Source organism: Ranitomeya imitator, chromosome 1 (assembly GCF_032444005.1).
Source record: "Ranitomeya imitator isolate aRanImi1 chromosome 1, aRanImi1.pri, whole genome shotgun sequence".
NCBI classification, from domain to species: domain Eukaryota; kingdom Metazoa; phylum Chordata; class Amphibia; order Anura; family Dendrobatidae; genus Ranitomeya; species Ranitomeya imitator.
Genome location: NC_091282.1, coordinates 980,125,785 through 980,144,284, shown reverse-complemented (window position 1 = coordinate 980,144,284; position 18,500 = coordinate 980,125,785). Strand labels below are relative to the sequence as shown.

Sequence of the window (18,500 nt, the reverse complement as noted above, 5' to 3'; positions counted from 1 at the left end):
TTTGGAGGTTGCCACCTTACAAGTTAAATACCCTACAAATATTCAGTTGAACCATATGAAAAAGACATTTCTAGAGTACTCAGGGTTCTTGACACTCATAAATGTAAAGTATGATACTGTTTGCCTGGGTGAAAAGGGGATAAAGTTTCTCTTTTAGGAAATAATTATTTATTACACGATACTCAAGATTACATTTATTTTGTATTTTTTAGCTTGGTAGTTATCACTAATAAATAGATGAATATATGTACTGATATAGGCTATGCTAACAATGTGTTTATAGAGGGAAGGATGCTGGCACATCTTTTATCCTTGTAACATTCCATTGGCTTCCCACACATTAATTTTATTGCCTTTTAAGTGTTTATTTTATACTAGAAATGTGGGGGAAGGGTTTGTCTATGACGGACAGTTCTAGTAACTATCCTAGAAAATGTGATGTCATTAATTGCTGTAGTAGCTAGAATGGAGAATTCAAGCAACAAGTAAATCTAGACTCTGGAAACAGATTAAATCTAAAGGAACTGAAGGTGCTGACATTTGTGAAACTTTTCAAAGTGTAACAAGTTAAATGAAGGAATCTGACTTGATGGCTCCAGGATATGATCAATGCTCCTTTCTTGTCTTAATTTGCATACTAAAATGAGACTCTATTCGCATGCAGCATGAAAATAGCCTAAGCTATCATCTATATATTTTCCTGAATTCATTAAATCTTCACATTCATAACTTCTCTGGAGCTGCTGAAGTCTTGAAGCCTTTGCCCACTAAAATAAGGGTTTGTTCACATGCTGCACTTTATCCTGGTTGAAAACACAGCATATTACAGTACCAGCATTTCTGAAATCTCATTCACATGCTGCTTATTTATTCCTTGCAGATTGGACCCATCAAAGCGTTTTTTCATATCTGCAGCATGTCAATTCTTTCAGTGTTTTTGCAGCACTTTTCACCAATAAAGTGAATGGGTAAAAAAAGTATGTAAAAACATGATAAAAATGTGCTTATTGTGCATAGCATTTTTACTACCTCCTCTCTGATTTTTGATGCAGAAAAAAATGCTGCAAAAAGTCAACATGTGAACATAACCTTAAATTCAGTTTGTTTCACAATGGGACCTCTCTGTGCGTATGGACAGCTAGGCTTTCTTGTTTTTACTTTTTTCCTATATTTAATGAATACCTACACTCATATAGGGTTGAGCGAAACGGGTCGTTCATTTTCAAAAGTCGCCGACTTTTGGCAAAGTCGGGTTTCATGAAACCCGATCCGACCCCTGTGCGGGGTTGGCCATGCGGTACGCGACTTTCGCGCCAAAGTCGCGTTTCAATGACGCGAAAAGCGCCATTTCTCAGCCAATGAAGGTAAACGCAGAGTGTGGGCAGCGTGATGACATAGGTCCTGGTCCCCACCATCTTAGAGAAGGGCATTGCAGTGATAGGCTTGCTGTCTGCGGCGTCACAGGGGCTATAAAGGTGAGTTCCCGCCGACCGCCATGTTACTGCTGCTGATCTGAGCTTAGGGAGAGGTTGCTGCCGCTTCGTCAGAAGCAGGGATAGCGTTAGGCAGGGTCCATTAACCACCAAACTGCTTGTGCTGTAGCGATTTCCACTACCCACACCACCTTCGGTGTGCAGGGACAGTGGAAGCTACGTTTTTTTTTTTTTTTTCCCCTCAGCGCTGTAGCTCATTGGGCTGCCCTAGAAGGCTCCCTGATAGCTGCATTGCTGTGTGTACGCCGCTGTGCAAACCAACTGCTTTTTTCAAAGCACAAATCCTCTTGTTCCTTCCTTTCTGCACAGCTATCTTTTTTGTTTGTCCACACTTTTTATTTAATTTGTGCATCAGTCCACTCCTTATTGCTGCCTGCCATACCTGGCTGAGATTACTGCAGGGAGATAGTAATTGTTGGACACTCCCTGTTTTTTTTTTTTTTGTTTTTTTTTGTGGGAGATTAAGATTGACATTTCTGCTAGAGTGCCATCCCTGTGTGTGCCATCTCTCACTCAGTGGGCCATAGAAAGCCTATTTATTTTTTTGCTTGATTTGGGTTATAAAATCTACCTGAAAAAATCACTACATCAATCAGTGGGAGAAAAATATTGGCCTCAGGGCTTGTGTGCCACTCTTGACTCCTGTGTGTGCCATCTCTCAGTCAGTGGGCCATAGAAAGCCTATTTATTTTTTTGCTTGATTTGGGTTCTAAAATCTACCTGAAAAAATCACTACATCAATCAGTGGGAGAAAAATATTGGCCTCAGGGCTTGTGTGCCACTCCTGACTCCTGTGTGCATCATCACTCACTCAGTGGGCCATAGAAAGCCCATTTTTTTTTTTTTTTTGCTTTATTTGGGTTCTAAATTCTACCTGAAAAAATCAATAAATCAATCAGTGGGAGATTAATATTGGCCTTTGGGCTTGTGTGCCAGTCCTAAGTGTGCCATCTCTCTCTCTCTCTCTCTCTCTCTCTCTCTCTCTCAGATAGTGGGCCATAGAAAGCCTATTTATTATTTTTTTTATTGGGTTTATAAATTTTCCCTGGAACAAAAAAAAAAAAGTGGGAGATTAATATTGGCCTCTGGGCTTGTGTGCCAGTCCTGAGCGTGCCATCTCTCTCACAAATAGTGGGCCATAGAAAGCCTATTTATTTATTTTTTTTTGGTTTTATAAATTCTCCCTGAAAAAAAAAAGGGAGATTAATATTGGCCTTTGGGCTTGTGTGCCAGTCCTAAGCGTGCCATCTCTCTCTCTCAGATAGTGGGCCATAGAAAGCCTATTTATTTATTTTTTTATTGGGTTTATAAATTTTCCCTGAAAAAAAAAAAAAAGTGGGAGATTAATATTGGCCTCTGGGCTTGTGTGCCAGTCCTGAGCGTGCCATCTCTCTCACAAATAGTGGGCCATAGAAAGCCTATTTATGTTTTTGGTTGATTTGGGTTCTAAATTCTACCTGAAAAAATCAATAAATCAATCAGTGGGAGATAAATATTGGCCTCTGGGCTTGTGTGCCACTCCTGACTCCTGTGTGCGTCATCTCTCACTCAGTGGGCCATAGAAAGCCTTTTTTTGTTTTATTTGTTTTCTAAATTCTCCCTGAAAAAATCATTTTATTTTATTTGGTTTCTAAATTCTTCCTGAAAAAATCATTTTATTCTATTATTTTTTTTTCCTAAAGTCTCCCTGAAAAAAAAAAAAAAACAAATCAGTGGGAGATTAATATTGCCCTTTCTGCTTGTGTGCCAGTCTTGACTCCTGGGTGTGCCATCTCTCTCTCTCTCTCCAATTGTGGGCCATAGAAAGCCTATTATTTTTTTAGCTTGATTTGGGTTCCAAAATCTACCTGAAAAAATCACTACATCAATCAGTGGGAGATAAATATTGGCCTCTGGGCTTGTGTGCCACTCCTGACTCCTGTGTGCGTCATCTCTCACTCAGTGGGCCATAGAAAGCCTTTTTTTGTTTTATTTGTTTTCTAAATTCTCCCTGAAAAAATCATTTTATTTTATTTGGTTTCTAAATTCTTCCTGGAAAAATCATTTTATTCTATTATTTTTTTTTCCTAAAGTCTCCCTGAAAAAAAACAAAAAAACAAATCAGTGGGAGATTAATATTGCCTTTTCTGCTTGTGTGCCAGTCTTGACTCCTGGGTGTGCCATCTCTCTCTCTCTCTCTCCAATTGTGGGCCATAGAAAGCCTATTATTTTTTTAGCTTGATTTGGGTTCCAAAATCTACCTGAAAAAATCACTACATCAATCAGTGGGAGAAAAATATTGGCCTCTGGGCTTGTGTGCCACTCCTGACTCTTGTGTGCGTCATCTCTCACTCAGTGGGCCATAGAAAGCCTTTTTTTGTTTTATTTGTTTTCTAAATTCTCCCTGAAAAAATCATTTTATTTTATTTGGTTTCTAAATTCTTCCTGAAAAAATCATTTTATTCTATTATTTTTTTTTCCTAAAGTCTCCCTGAAAAAAACAAAAACAAATCAGTGGGAGATTAATATTGCCCTTTCTGCTTGTGTACCAGTCTTGACTCCTGGGTGTGCCATCTCTCTCTCTCTCTCCAATTGTGGGCCATAGAAAGCCTATTATTTTTTTAGCTTGATTTGGGTTCCAAAATCTACCTGAAAAAATCACTACATCAATCAGTGGGAGATAAATATTGGCCTCTGGGCTTGTGTGCCACTCCTGACTCCTGTGTGCGTCATCTCTCACTCAGTGGGCCATAGAAAGCCTTTTTTTGTTTTATTTGTTTTCTAAATTCTCCCTGAAAAAATCATTTTATTTTATTTGGTTTCTAAATTCTTCCTGAAAAAATCATTTTATTCTATTATTTTTTTTCCTAAAGTCTCCCTGAAAAAAAAAAAAAAATCAAATCAGTGGGAGATTAATATTTACATTTGTGCTTCAGTGACAGTCCTGCGTGTGTGGCATCTCTCTCATTTGTTGCCACCAACAACAGAGTGTGTAACATTGTGCCTGATTTTCGTTGTGGTCTCACTCACCTGTAAAGGGGTAGCTAAATCATACTGAAGTTATAGCTCACCGTGTAAGTTATGTGACAGCAACAAATACCGTTAGTTTGTTTACGTTTTTAAAACAATGAGGAAGTCTGGTGGAAGAGGTCGTGGCCGGGGGCGTTCATTGTCAGCTGGTAATGAGGGTAGTGGTAGTGGTGGAGCATCAGCTGGTCGTGGGAAAAAAAATATTGCACCTAAGTCTGGAGCTGTGGAGCCAGGTTCGTCGTCTGGCTACACAAGGCCTCGAACGCTTCCTTTTCTGGGAGTAGGAAAACCGCTTTTAAAGCCGGAGCAGCAAGAGCAAGTTTTGGCTTATCTTGCTGACTCAGCCTCTAGCTCTTTTGCCTCCTCTCGTGAAACTGGTAAATGTCAAAGCAGCGCGTCGTTAGTGGATGTTCACGGTCAGGGACAAGTCGCTTCCTTGTCCTCTTCAGCAAAAACAACAACAGAGAAGAATGTAGCAGGCGACACAACGGGTTACTCCATGGAGCTCTTTACACATACCGTCCCTGGCTTAGAAAGTGAAGCAGTTAACAGTCCATGCCCATTACAAGTTGAATCTGACATGGAGTGCACTGATGCACAGCCACAGCCAGACTACTATGCTGGTCCTTTGACTCAGACCACAACATTGCCCTCGCAGGGTAATGATCAAGAATCAGACCCTGATGAGACTATGTTGCCCCATCACGAACGCTATACCACCGACCGACACGGTGACACAGACGAAGTTGCACACGAGCTACAAGAAGAGGTAATAGATGACCCAGTTCTTGACCCCGATTGGCAGCCATTGGGGGAACAGGGTGCAGGCGGCAGCAGTTCTGAAGCGGAGGAGGAGGGGCCGCAGCAGGCATCAACATCGCAACAGGTTCCATCTGCCGGGCCCGTATCTTGCCCAAAACGCATGGCAAAGCCAAAACCTGTTGGAGGACAGCGTGGCCATCCGGTTAAAGCTCAGTCTGCAATGCCTGAAAAGGTATCCGATGCTAGAAAGAGTGCAGTCTGGCATTTTTTTAAACAACATCCAATTGATCAGCGCAAAGTCATCTGTCAAAAATGTTCAACTACCTTAAGCAGAGGACAGAATCTGAAAAGTCTCAATACAAGTTGCATGCATAGACATTTAACCACCATGCATTTGCAAGCCTGGACTAACTACCAAACGTCCCTTAAGGTTGTAGCACCCTCGGCCAATGAAGCTAGTCAGCAACGCAACATCCCTTCCGGCAGTGTAGGGCCACCATTTTCCGCACCACCTGCAGTATCTGTGCAGGTTTCTTTGCCAGGCCAAAGCAGTCAGGGTCAGGGAATCACCAGTTTCGTAGTAGGAAACACTGCATCTAGGGCACCGGCGGCAACAATACCATCTCCCACCTTCTCTCAGTCTGCCATGTCCACCGGCACCCCCGCTAGTTCCACGATCTCCAGCTCTCCAGTCCAGCTCACCCTACATGAGACTATGGTTAGAAAAAGGAAGTACTTAGCCTCGCATCCGCGTACACAGGGTTTGAACGCCCACATAGCTAGACTAATCTCGTTAGAGATGATGCCCTACCGGTTAGTTGAAAGCGAAGCTTTCAAAGCCCTGATGGACTACGCTGTACCACGCTACGAGCTACCCAGTCGACACTTTTTTTCCAGAAAAGTTATCCCAGCCCTCCACCAGCATGTTAAAGAGCGCATCGTCCATGCACTCAGGCAATCTGTGAGCACAAAGGTGCACCTGACAACAGATGCATGGACCAGTAGGCATGGCCAGGGACGTTACGTGTCCATCACGGCACACTGGGTGAGTGTTGTGGATGCACGGTCATAGTAACATAGTTACATGGTAACATAGTTAGTAAGGCCGAAAAAAGACATTTGTCCATCCAGTTCAGCCTATATTCCATCATAATAAATACCCAGATCTACGTCTTTCTACAGAACCTAATAATTGTATGATACAATATTGTTCTGCTCCAGGAAGACATCCAGGCCTCTCTTGAACCCCTCGACTGAGTTCGCCATCACCACCTCCTCAGGCAAGCAATTCCAGATTCTCACTGCCCTAACAGTAAAGAATCCTCTTCTGTGTTGGTGGAAAAACCTTCTCTCCTCCAGACGCAAAGAATGCCCCCTTGTGCCCGTCACCTTCCTTGGTATAAACAGATCCTCAGCGAGATATTTGTATTGTCCCCTTATATACTTATACATGGTTATTAGATCGCCCCTCAGTCGTCTTTTTTCTAGACTAAATAATCCTAATTTCGCTAATCTATCTGGGTATTGTAGTTCTCCCATCCCCTTTATTAATTTTGTTGCCCTCCTTTGTACTCTCTCTAGTTCCATTATATCCTTCCTGAGCACCGGTGCCCAAAACTGGACACAGTACTCCATGTGCGGTCTAACTAGGGATTTGTACAGAGGCAGTATAATGCTCTCATCATGTGTATCCAGACCTCTTTTAATGCACCCCATGATCCTGTTTGCCTTAGCAGCTGCTGCCTGGCACTGGCTGCTCCAGGTAAGTTTATCATTAACTAGGATCCCCAAGTCCTTCTCCCTGTCAGATTTACCCAGTGGTTTCCCGTTCAGTGTGTAATGGTGATATTGATTCCCTCTTCCCATGTGTATAACCTTACATTTATCATTGTTAAACCTCATCTGCCACCTTTCAGCCCAAGTTTCCAACTTATCCAGATCCATCTGTAGCAGAATACTATCTTCTCTTGTATTAACTGCTTTACATAGTTTTGTATCATCTGCAAATATCGATATTTTACTGTGTAAACCTTCTACCAGATCATTAATGAATATGTTGAAGAGAACAGGTCCCAATACTGACCCCTGCGGTACCCCACTGGTCACAGCGACCCAGTTAGAGACTATACCATTTATAACCACCCTCTGCTTTCTATCACTAAGCCAGTTACTAACCCATTTACACACATTTTCCCCCAGACCAAGCATTCTCATTTTGTGTACCAACCTCTTGTGCGGCACGGTATCAAACTCTTTGGAAAAATCGAGATATACCACGTCCAATGACTCACCGTGGTCCAGCCTATAGCTTACCTCTTCATAAAAACTGATTAGATTGGTTTGACAGGAGCGATTTCTCATAAACCCATGCTGATATGGAGTTAAACAGTTATTCTCATTGAGATAATCCAGAATAACATCCCTCAGAAACCCTTCAAATATTTTACCAACAATAGAGGTTAGACTTACTGGCCTATAATTTCCAGGTTCACTTTTAGAGCCCTTTTTGAATATTGGCACCACATTTGCTATGCGCCAGTCCTGCGGAACAGACCCTGTCGCTATAGAGTCACTAAAAATAAGAAATAATGGTTTATCTATTACATTACTTAGTTCTCTTAGTACTCGTGGGTGTATGCCATCCGGACCCGGAGATTTATCTATTTTAATCTTATTTAGCCGGTTTCGCACCTCTTCTTGGGTTAGATTAGTGACCCTTAATATAGGGTTTTCATTGTTTCTTGGGATTTCACCTAGCATTTCATTTTCCACCGTGAATACCGTGGAGAAGAAGGTGTTTAATATGTTAGCTTTTTCCTCGTCATCTACAACCATTCATTCCTCACTATTTTTTAAGGGGCCTACATTTTCAGTTTTTATTCTTTTACTATTGATATAGTTGAAGAACAGTTTGGGATTAGTTTTACTCTCCTTAGCAATGTGCTTCTCTGTTTCCTTTTTGGCAGCTTTAATTAGTTTTTTAGATAAAGTATTTTTCTCCCTATAGTTTTTTAGAGCTTCAATGGTGCCATCCTGCTTTAGTAGTGCAAATGCTTTCTTTTTACTGTTAATTGCCTGTCTTACTTCTTTGTTTAGCCACATTGGGTTTTTCCTATTTCTAGTCCTTTTATTCCCACAAGGTATAAACCGCTTACACTGCCTATTTAGGCCCACAGGGGACAGCAAGTTTGGGACAGTTCTGCCTAGCCCACGGTCTAGGAAACAGTTGGCTGTAGCCGTTCGCACCCCCTCCTCCTCCTCTTCGTCCTCCTGCAGAAGCGAGAGCTCGTCCACAGACCGCAGTCGCACAACCACTCCATCCGCAGCTGCCACTGTTGCACACCAGGTCTCCCATTATGGGGCAGCTACTGGCAAACGTCAGCAGGCTGTATTGGCTATGAAGTGTTTGGGCGACAACAGACACACCGCGGAAGTTCTGTCCGAGTTCTTGCAGAAAGAAACGCAGTCGTGGCTGGGCACTGTAGATCTTGAGGCAGGCAAGGTAGTGAGTGATAACGGAAGGAATTTCATGGCTGCCATCTCCCTTTCCCAACTGAAACACATTCCTTGCCTGGCTCACACCTTAAACCTGGTGGTGCAGTGCTTCCTGAAAAGTTATCCGGGGTTATCCGACCTGCTCCTCAAAGTGCGTGGACTTTGCTCACATATCCGCCGTTCGCCCGTACACTCCAGCCGTATGCAGACCTATTAGCGTTCTTTGAACCTTCCCCAGCATCGCCTAATCATAGATGTTGCAACAAGGTGGAACTCAACACTGCACATGCTTCAGAGACTGTGCGAACAGAGGCGGGCTGTTATGTTTTTGTGGGAGGATACACATACACGGGCAGGCAGTAGGATGGCAGACATGGAGTTGTCAGGTGTGCAGTGGTCGAAGATTCAAGACATGTGTCAAGTCCTTCAGTGTTTTGAGGAATGCACACGGCTGGTTAGTGCAGACAACGCCATAATAAGCATGAGCATCCCCCTAATGCGTCTGCTGATGCAAAGTTTGACGCACATAAAGGATCAGGCGTCTGCAGCTGAGGAAGAGGAAAGCCTTGATGACAGTCAGCCATTGTCTGGACAGGGCAGTGTACAGGACGAGTTAGCGGGCGAAGAGGAGGAGGAGGACGAGGAGGATGATGGGGTTGATTATATTTTTAATGAGGAAGCTTTTCCGGGGCCACTGGAAATTGGTGGCGCGGCAAGGCCGGGTTCTGGTTTTTGGAGGGACACAAGTGACGTGGATTTGCTTGAAACTGCCCCTCAACCAAGCACAACCGCAGATTTGAGAACTGGAACTTTGGCCCACATGGCGGATTATGCCTTACTTATCCTCAAAAGGGACACACGCATAACTAAAATGATGAACGATGACGATTACTGGTTGGCCTGCCTCCTTGATCCTCGCTATAAAGGCAAATTGCAAAATATAATGCCACATGAGAACTTGGAACTAATATTAGCAACCAAACAATCAACTCTTGTTGACCGTTTGCTTCTGGCATTCCCTGCACACAGCGCCCGTGATCGTTCTCACACGAGCTGCAGGGGCCAGCAGACCAGAGGAGTTAGAGGGGCAGAAATCAGAAGTGGCATTGGCCAGAGGGGTTTTCTGACCAGGTTGTGGAGTGATTTTGCTATGACCGCAGACAGGACAGGTACTGCAGCATCAATTCAATGTGACAGGAGACAACATTTGTCCAGTATGGTTACAAACTATTTTTCATCCCTTATCGATGTTCTCCCTCAACCGTCATTCCCATTTGATTACTGGGCATCAAAATTAGACACCTGGCCAGAATTGGCAGAATATGCATTGCAGGAGCTTGCTTGCCCGGCAGCTAGTGTCCTATCAGAAAGAGTATTCAGTGCTGCAGGTTCAATACTAACAGAAAAAAGGACTCGTCTGGCTACCCAAAATGTAGATGATCTAACCTTCATTAAAATGAACCACAACTGGATTTCGAAATCTTTTGCCCCACCTTGCCCGGCTGACACCTAGCTTTCCTATGAAAAGGTCTTGCCTGTGGACTATTCTGAATGCCTTTTCCAATCTCGTAATTTTCTGCACCTGATTGTCCAGCATACGACATGTTTACACCTCACTAAATGGCCAAACTCCCCACACGGGGCCGTGGTATCGACACTTGGCGACAGCACCCGTGAGAGTGCTGTTTGTCTGAAGAGGTGGGTGTGCCCGCTTTTGGTCGACGGCACTGCCACTGTGTCCCTCCTAGTACAATAAAGTGTCTCTGGCGGTGGTGGTGCGCACCCAACGTCAGACACACCGTTGTAATATGAGGGGCCCTGGGCCTGTACCGCCGGCCACAAGACAGTTCCCCCCCCCAGCTCAAACAGTGCTCTACCACTTGCAAAATTATCTCACAGCTCCACCAATGTTTAGTCTATGCGCTGACATCCTTCAATGCCTGCCACTGACAATACCATTGTATTGACATTTTTGTTATGTTAGGCCTTCGAAGCCTGTCTGCGGTCACTCCTTCCACTATGCCTCCACTGACCACACCACTGCTGCCCGTGTACCCCTGGAACCAATTTAAAATTGCCTACAGCCATGTGTTATTATTTTAGGCCTTCGATGCCTGTCTGCGGTCACTCCTTCCACTAGGCCTCCACTGACCACACCACTGCTGCCCGTGTACCCCTGGAACCAATTTAAAATTGCCTACAGCCAGCCCAATTTTTTTATTTTAGGCCTTCGATGCCTGTCTGCGGTCACTCCTTCCACTAGGCCTCCACTGACCACACCACTGCTGCCCGTGTACCCCTGGAACCAATTTAAAATTGCCTACAGCCATGTGTTATTATTTTAGGCCTTCGATGCCTGTCTGCGGTCACTCCTTACAATATGCCTCCACTGACCACACCACTGCTGCCCGTGTACCCCTGGAACCAATTTAAAATTGCCTACAGCCATGTGTTATTATTTTAGGCCTTCGATGCCTGTCTGCGGTCACTCCTTCCACTAGGCCTCCACTGACCACACCACTGCTGCCCGTGTACCCCTGGAACCAATTTAAAATTGCCTACAGCCAGCCCAATTTTTTTATTTTAGGCCTTCGATGCCTGTCTGCGGTCACTCCTTCCACTAGGCCTCCACTGACCACACCACTGCTGCCCGTGTACCCCTGGAACCAATTTAAAATTGCCTACAGCCATGTGTTATTATTTTAGGCCTTCGATGCCTGTCTGCGGTCACTCCTTCCACTATGCCTCCACTGACCACACCACTGCTGCCCGTGTACCCCTGGAACCAATTTAAAATTGCCTACAGCCAGCCCAATTTTTTTATTTTAGGCCTTCGATGCCTGTCTGCGGTCCGTTCTTTCTACTACTACTACTACACTGACCAGGCCACTGCTGCCCGTGTTCCCCTGGAACCATTTTAAAATTGCCAACAGCAATGTGTTATTATTGTTAGGCCTTCGATGCCTGTCTGCGGTCACTCCTTCCACTAGGCCTCCACTGACCACACCACTGCTGCCCGTGTACCCCTGGAACCAATTTAAAATTGCCTACAGCCAGCCCAATTTTTTTATTTCAGGCCTTCAATGCCTGTCTGCGGTCACTCCTTCCACTAGGCCTCCACTGACCACACCACTGCTGCCCGTGTACCCCTGGAACCAATTTAAAATTGCCTACAGCCATGTGTTATTATTTTAGGCCTTCGATGCCTGTCTGCGGTCACTCCTTCCACTAGGCCTCCACTGACCACACCACTGCTGCCCGTGTACCCCTGGAACCAATTTAAAATTGCCTACAGCCAGCCCAATTTTTTTATTTTAGGCCTTCGATGCCTGTCTGCGGTCACTCCTTCCACTAGGCCTCCACTGACCACACCACTGCTGCCCGTGTACCCCTGGAACCAATTTAAAATTGCCTACAGCCATGTGTTATTATTTTAGGCCTTCGATGCCTGTCTGCGGTCACTCCTTACAATATGCCTCCACTGACCACACCACTGCTGCCCGTGTACCCCTGGAACCAATTTAAAATTGCCTACAGCCAGCCCAATTTTTTTATTTTAGGCCTTCGATGCCTGTCTGCGGTCCGTTCTTTCTACTACTATTACACTGACCAGGCCACTGCTGCCCGTGTTCCCCTGGAACCAATTTAAAATTGCCAACAGCAATGTGTTATTATGTTAGGCCTTCGATGCCTGTTTGCGGTCACTCCTTCCAATAGTTCTCCACTGACCAGACCAATGCTGGCCGTGTACCCCTGGAACCCAGCTGAAAGTGCATGTAGCCTCCTTTTTTTCTTTGTTTTATATTTAGAAAGCCCAGATGAACTATGCTGTGCAACGGTTCAAGCTACCCAGTCGACATTTCTTTTGCGAGAAAAGCCATCCCAGCCCTCCACCGGCATGAAAAAGTCTGCATTGTCATAGCACTCAGGCAATCAAACAGTAGAAAGGTGCACCTGACAAGAGACGCATGGACCAGTAGGCATGTCCACAAAAAGTTACGTGTCCATTACGGCGCACTGGGTTAATGTGTTGGATGCATGGTCCACAGGGGACAGCCTACAAAGTCTGTTTGCAGTCCCTAATTCCAATTTTCCTCCGCTGACCACACCACTGCTGCCCGTGTACCCCTGGAACCAATTTTACAGTGTCTACAGCCTAATTTTGTTATGTTAGGCCTACTACGCCTGTCTGCGGTCCCTCCTTCCAATACTCGTCCACTGACCACACCACTGCTGCCCGTGGACCCCTGGAACCTATTTTTAATTGCATAGAGCATCCTTTTTTTAATAGTAGGCGTACAAAGTCTGTCTGCGGTCCACTATTGAAATTGTCCTCCACTGCCCAGAGCACTGCTGCTTGTGTACCCCTGTAACTTTTTTAAGCTGCAGTGAGCCACATTTTTGGGTTAAGTCCTACTACCTGTGTCTGTCTGCGCCACTCAATTCAGCTGTGTTCCTTTGAAAAAAGCTGAGCGTCAATAGTCTTGTTTTCAGCCTCTAGGAATTTTAAAACTGCATTGGGGGTACAACTTTGGTAGGGCCTACTAACGGTGTCTGCCTCCCCAAGGTGTGCCCCAGGTTTCCTCGCCATTGCTTCGATCTTAATGCTCTCGTTTAGTAGTTGTTGGAAACTACACTGCATTAGGCCTACAAATTGGGTATGGGGTGTAGAGAGATGGTGTGTTCCACTCCAAGGTGTTCTCCAGGTTACCTTTCCTGAGCTCCGATCTTCCGGCTCTCGTTTAGTAGTTGTTGGAAACTACACTGCATTAGGCCTACAAATTGGGTATGGGGTGTAGAGAGATGGTGTGTTCCACTCCAAGGTGTTCTCCAGGTTACCTTTCCTGAGCTCCGATCTTCCGGCTCTCGTTTAGTAGTTGTTGGAAACTACACTGCATTAGGCCTACAAATTGGGTATGGGGTGTAGAGAGATGGTGTGTTCCACTCCAAGGTGTTCTCCAGGTTGCCTTTCCTGAGCTTCGATCTTCATGCTCTCGTTTAGTAGTTGTTGGAAACTACACTGCATTAGGCCTACAAATTGGGTATGGGGTGTAGAGAGATGGTGTGTTCCACTCCAAGGTGTTCCCCAGGTTGCCTTTCCTGAGCTTCGATCTTCCGGCTCTCGTTTAGTAGTTCTTGGAAACTACACTGCATTAGGCCTACAAATTGGGTATGGGGTGTAGAGAGATGGTGTGTTCCACTCCAAGGTGTTCTCCAGGTTGCCTTTCCTGAGCTTCGATCTTCCGGCTCTCGTTTAGTAGTTGTTGGAAACTACGCTGCATTAGGCCTACAAATTGGGTATGGGGTGTAGAGAGATGGTGTGTTCCACTCCAAGGTGTTCTCCAGGTTACCTTTCCTGAGCTCCGATCTTCCGGCTCTCGTTTAGTAGTTGTTGGAAACTACACTGCATTAGGCCTACAAATTGGGTATGGGGTGTAGAGAGATGGTGTGTTCCACTCCAAGGTGTTCTCCAGGTTGCCTTTCCTGAGCTTCGATCTTCATGCTCTCGTTTAGTAGTTGTTGGAAACTACACTGCATTAGGCCTACAAATTGGGTATGGGGTGTAGAGAGATGGTGTGTTCCACTCCAAGGTGTTCTACAGGTTGCCTTTCCTGAGCTTCGATCTTCCGGCTCTCGTTTAGTAGTTGTTGGAAACTACACTGCATTAGGCCTACAAATTGGGTATGGGGTGTAGAGAGATGGTGTGTTCCACTCCAAGGTGTTCTCCAGGTTGCCTTTCCTGAGCTTCGATCTTCATGCTCTCGTTTAGTAGTTGTTGGAAACTACACTGCATTAGGCCTACAAATTGGGTATGGGGTGTAGAGAGATGGTGTGTTCCACTCCAAGGTGTTCTCCAGGTTGCCTTTCCTGAGCTTCGATCTTCCGGCTCTCGTTTAGTAGTTGTTGGAAACTACGCTGCATTAGGCCTACAAATTGGGTATGGGGTGTAGAGAGATGGTGTGTTCCACTCCAAGGTGTTCCCCAGGTTTCCTCGCCAATGCTTCGATCTTCATGCTCTCGTTTAGTAGTTGTTGGAAACTACACTGCATTAGGCCTACAAATTGGGTATGGGGTGTAGAGAGATGGTGTGTTCCACTCCAAGGTGTTCTCCAGGTTGCCTTTCCTGAGCTTCGATCTTCCGGCTCTCGTTTAGTAGTTGTTGGAAACTACGCTGCATTAGGCCTACAAATTGGGTATGGGGTGTAGAGAGATGGTGTGTTACACTCCAAGGTGTTCTCCAGGTTGCCTTTCCTGAACTTCTATCTTCAGGCTCTCATTAAATTGTGGTTAAACGGAACAACTGCATTTGGCGTACTAGTTGGTTTGGGGCCTACTATCGGTGTCTGCCACTCCTTGCTGTTCTCCTGGTTTCCTGTCCTGACATTCCATTTTCAGGCTCTCGTTAAGTAGTTGTTAATGTTAGACTGCATTTGGCCTACTAGTTGGGTTGGGGCCTACTATCGGTTTCTGCCACTCCTTGCTGTTCTCCTCCACTGAACAAAGCTGTGCCGCCTGTTTACTACGGTTGCCAATTTTGAACTGCATTTCGACTACTTACTGATTTGGGCCTACTCTCTGTGTCAGCCTCTCATTCCAGTTGTCCTCCACTGCAATGCCCCCTGGTTAGTCCTGTGTTACCAATTTTGAACTGCATTTAGCCCACTTTATTCTTTGGGCCTATATCTGTGTTTCCTCCTCATCCTGCCCATTGCCCAGCCAGTGATAGATGAGTCTGCTGGTACATTGACCCATAACGCAAAATTCCCCGTGCACGCTACACAGCAAGATTGTGACCCTGCTGAAAGTCAGGTTCCTCTTCCCGCATACCATACCACCTTACACGGGGACAAAGAGGAAGGTGCAGATGAAAGTGCAGGTTCCTTCATCAGGTGGGGGGAGGAATACTAGTTGGCGACGTCACTGGCACAGGGCCTCTCATAGTACGCAAAAGTGTTGCTGCCGGTGGGAGGCGCCCCCGCCATGCAAACACACCGCTGTACTTTGAGGGGCCCTGTGCCAGTGCCAATGCCAACGAGTGGGCCCCCCCTGCTTGCTCAGGATCACAGCACTTGCAAAGTTGAAATACTTACCTCTCCCTGCTCCACTGCCGTGACGTGGTCCAGATTTACTGGGCCCACTAATTACTTGAACCAGCCCTACCCCCCACAACTTTAGCCAAATGACCCCCAATTTCAAATGCCTTCCAGTTATTATAAGGTAAATTATGATTGACAAGCTTCTTTAACAAGAATGGATGTTTTTGCCATTAAAATGGGCAGTGTAGGTGTTTTCCTGGCCTCCACTCACTGCCGACTATGCTCCCCCATTGACTTGCATTGGGTTTCGTGTTTCGGGCGATACCCGACTTTTCGCGATAATCGGCCGATTCCACTCGACTCGACTTCTAAGATAGTCGGGTTTCGCGAAACACGGCTCGACTCTAAAAAGGTCAAGGTCGCTCAACCCTACACTCATATGCTAAATATTATGCCTTGCAAATTTTCTTACTGCCATCTCCTGGCTGTTATTTTGTTGGTCTCATTTTCATTTTGAAATAATTGTCTAAATATATATAAATAATAATAATTTATTTAAACTTTTTATTCAGAACTACTACCTGCTCCCTCTATTCCATTCCTTACCTATTCCGCCAGATGAGAATTAGAAGTGGATTCCATCTTTACAGCAATACAATTTAGGAGAGTACAACTAGGAGCACTACCTACACCCTCCTGCTAGATATACTCTGTAGGCTACTGCTCAAATTTAGCCCCTGGTTACCCTGCTATATACTTTTGAGCATACCCAGATGAAGGTAAGGGTGACTAATACCAGACCTGGAGGACCTGCCCTATAGGTTACCAGCAATGGATCCAGGTCTAACAACTCATACATCTTTATGCAGCTAAGGCTGGGGTCACACTCAATGCAAGAAACTCGTGGGAGTCTCTCGCATGAAGTCCCGGCACTGCACTGCCGCCGGCACTCATGACCTGAGCGTGCGGCTACATGTATTCCAATGCAGCTGAATGCTCCTTGCCTAAACAGTGGAAACCCCCCACAAGTGATGCCATTTCAGAAACTACACCCATCAAGGAACAGGTGCTTCATAGAATTTTAGAACGTTGAGCTGTACCCATGAAAAAAATTCATTTTTCATGCAAATTTGTTGCTTTTCCCCAATTTTTTCATTTCCACATGGGTCACAGGAGAAAATGCACTGTACAATTTGTTGTGCAATTTCATCTGAGCACATTGATACCCCATATGTGTTGGAAAAATATTGTGTGGGTGCACGGCAGGGCTCGGAAGGGAAGGAGCAACATTTAAATTTCAGAGAATAATTGTAGCTGGACTGTTGGCGCCATGTCTCATATGTATAAAGGCACAGATGATTGGCCTCGGGGAGACCAAAACATCCAACACCGCGGAGACACCATCACGTGTTTCTCAACGCAGTGATTCCAGAACACTGCCCCCATCCCTTATGGGAAATATGCAGATGCATGTAAAGAAGCTGCGGAGACACCATCATGTGTTTCTCGACGCAAGCGGTGAATAGCCAGGCCTTTCCCCGGGAAGGAAAAACCACGGGAAGGGTTGGTCTCCCCGAGGCCAATCATCTGTGCCTTTATAGCCTTTTTACTAGGCACTGCTCCTAATAGCCAGATTCCTACTCCACACTGATGAGGGGCAAAAACCCTGAAACAGCTGTCTGTGGATGGATACCATGCTTGGCATAGGTGGCTTTCCTTCATAGTATGCTGCCCTTCCCGTGGTTGTTCCTTCCCGGGGAAAGGCCTGGCTATTCACTGCTTGCGTCGAGAAACACGTGATGGTGTCTCCGCAGCTTCTTTACATGCATCTGCATATTTCCCATAAGGGATGGGGGCAGTGTTCTGGAATCACTGCGTTGAGAAACACGTGATGGTGTCTCCGCGGTGTTGGATGTTTTGGTCTCCCCGAGGCCAATCATCTGTGCCTTTATAGCCTTTTTACTAGGCACTGCTCCTAATAGCCAGATTCCTACTCCACACTGATTAGGGGCAAAAACCCTGAAACAGCTGTCTGTGGATGGATACCATTCTTGGCATAGGTGGCTTTCCTTCATAGGATGCTGCCCTTCCCGTAGTTGTTCCTTCCCGGGGAAAGGCCTGGCTATTCACTGCTTGCGTCGAGAAACACGTGATGGTGTCTCCGCAGCTTCTTTACATGTCTCATATGTAGACTCAATTTTGAACGCTATCCCTCTGAAGGAAATCTTGTAAGGGTGTAGTGAGCATTTTTATCCTTCAGCCAAGTCACAGAATTGTATAACATTGGGCTGAGTAAATAGAAAATTACCATTTTTTCATATAAAATTTTAATTTAGCCCCAAGTTTTAAATTTTCATATTGGATAATAGGAGAAAATGAACTGTACAATTTCTTAGGCAATTACAGCTAAATACGCTAATAAACCCACATGTGGTCTAAAACTACTATTGAGTCACACTAAAAAACTCAGAAAGGAAGAAGCCCCTCATTGGAGTTCATATTTTGCTTGAATGATTTGAGAGTACAATGTCACATTGACAGACCCAAATCAGGAGAACTCCTCCCTAAGTGACAACATTTTACAAACTACCTACCTAAATTAATTAATCTAGTGGTGCATTGAAGATGTTTATGTTGAGCCCATATGTACCTCACAAAATTTGATACCATTGGGTGGTGAAAAATGAAGGTAGAATAATTAAAT

At 45.1% G+C, this 18,500-nt stretch overlaps 1 protein-coding gene across 4 annotated transcripts in view; it reads left to right on the top strand.

The window, feature by feature from the left end:
* Positions 1–18,500, top strand: part of PRDM5 (PR/SET domain 5) — a 511,159-nt gene that overhangs the window by 125,694 nt on the left and 366,965 nt on the right. The gene's annotated exons all lie outside the window — the stretch shown is intronic.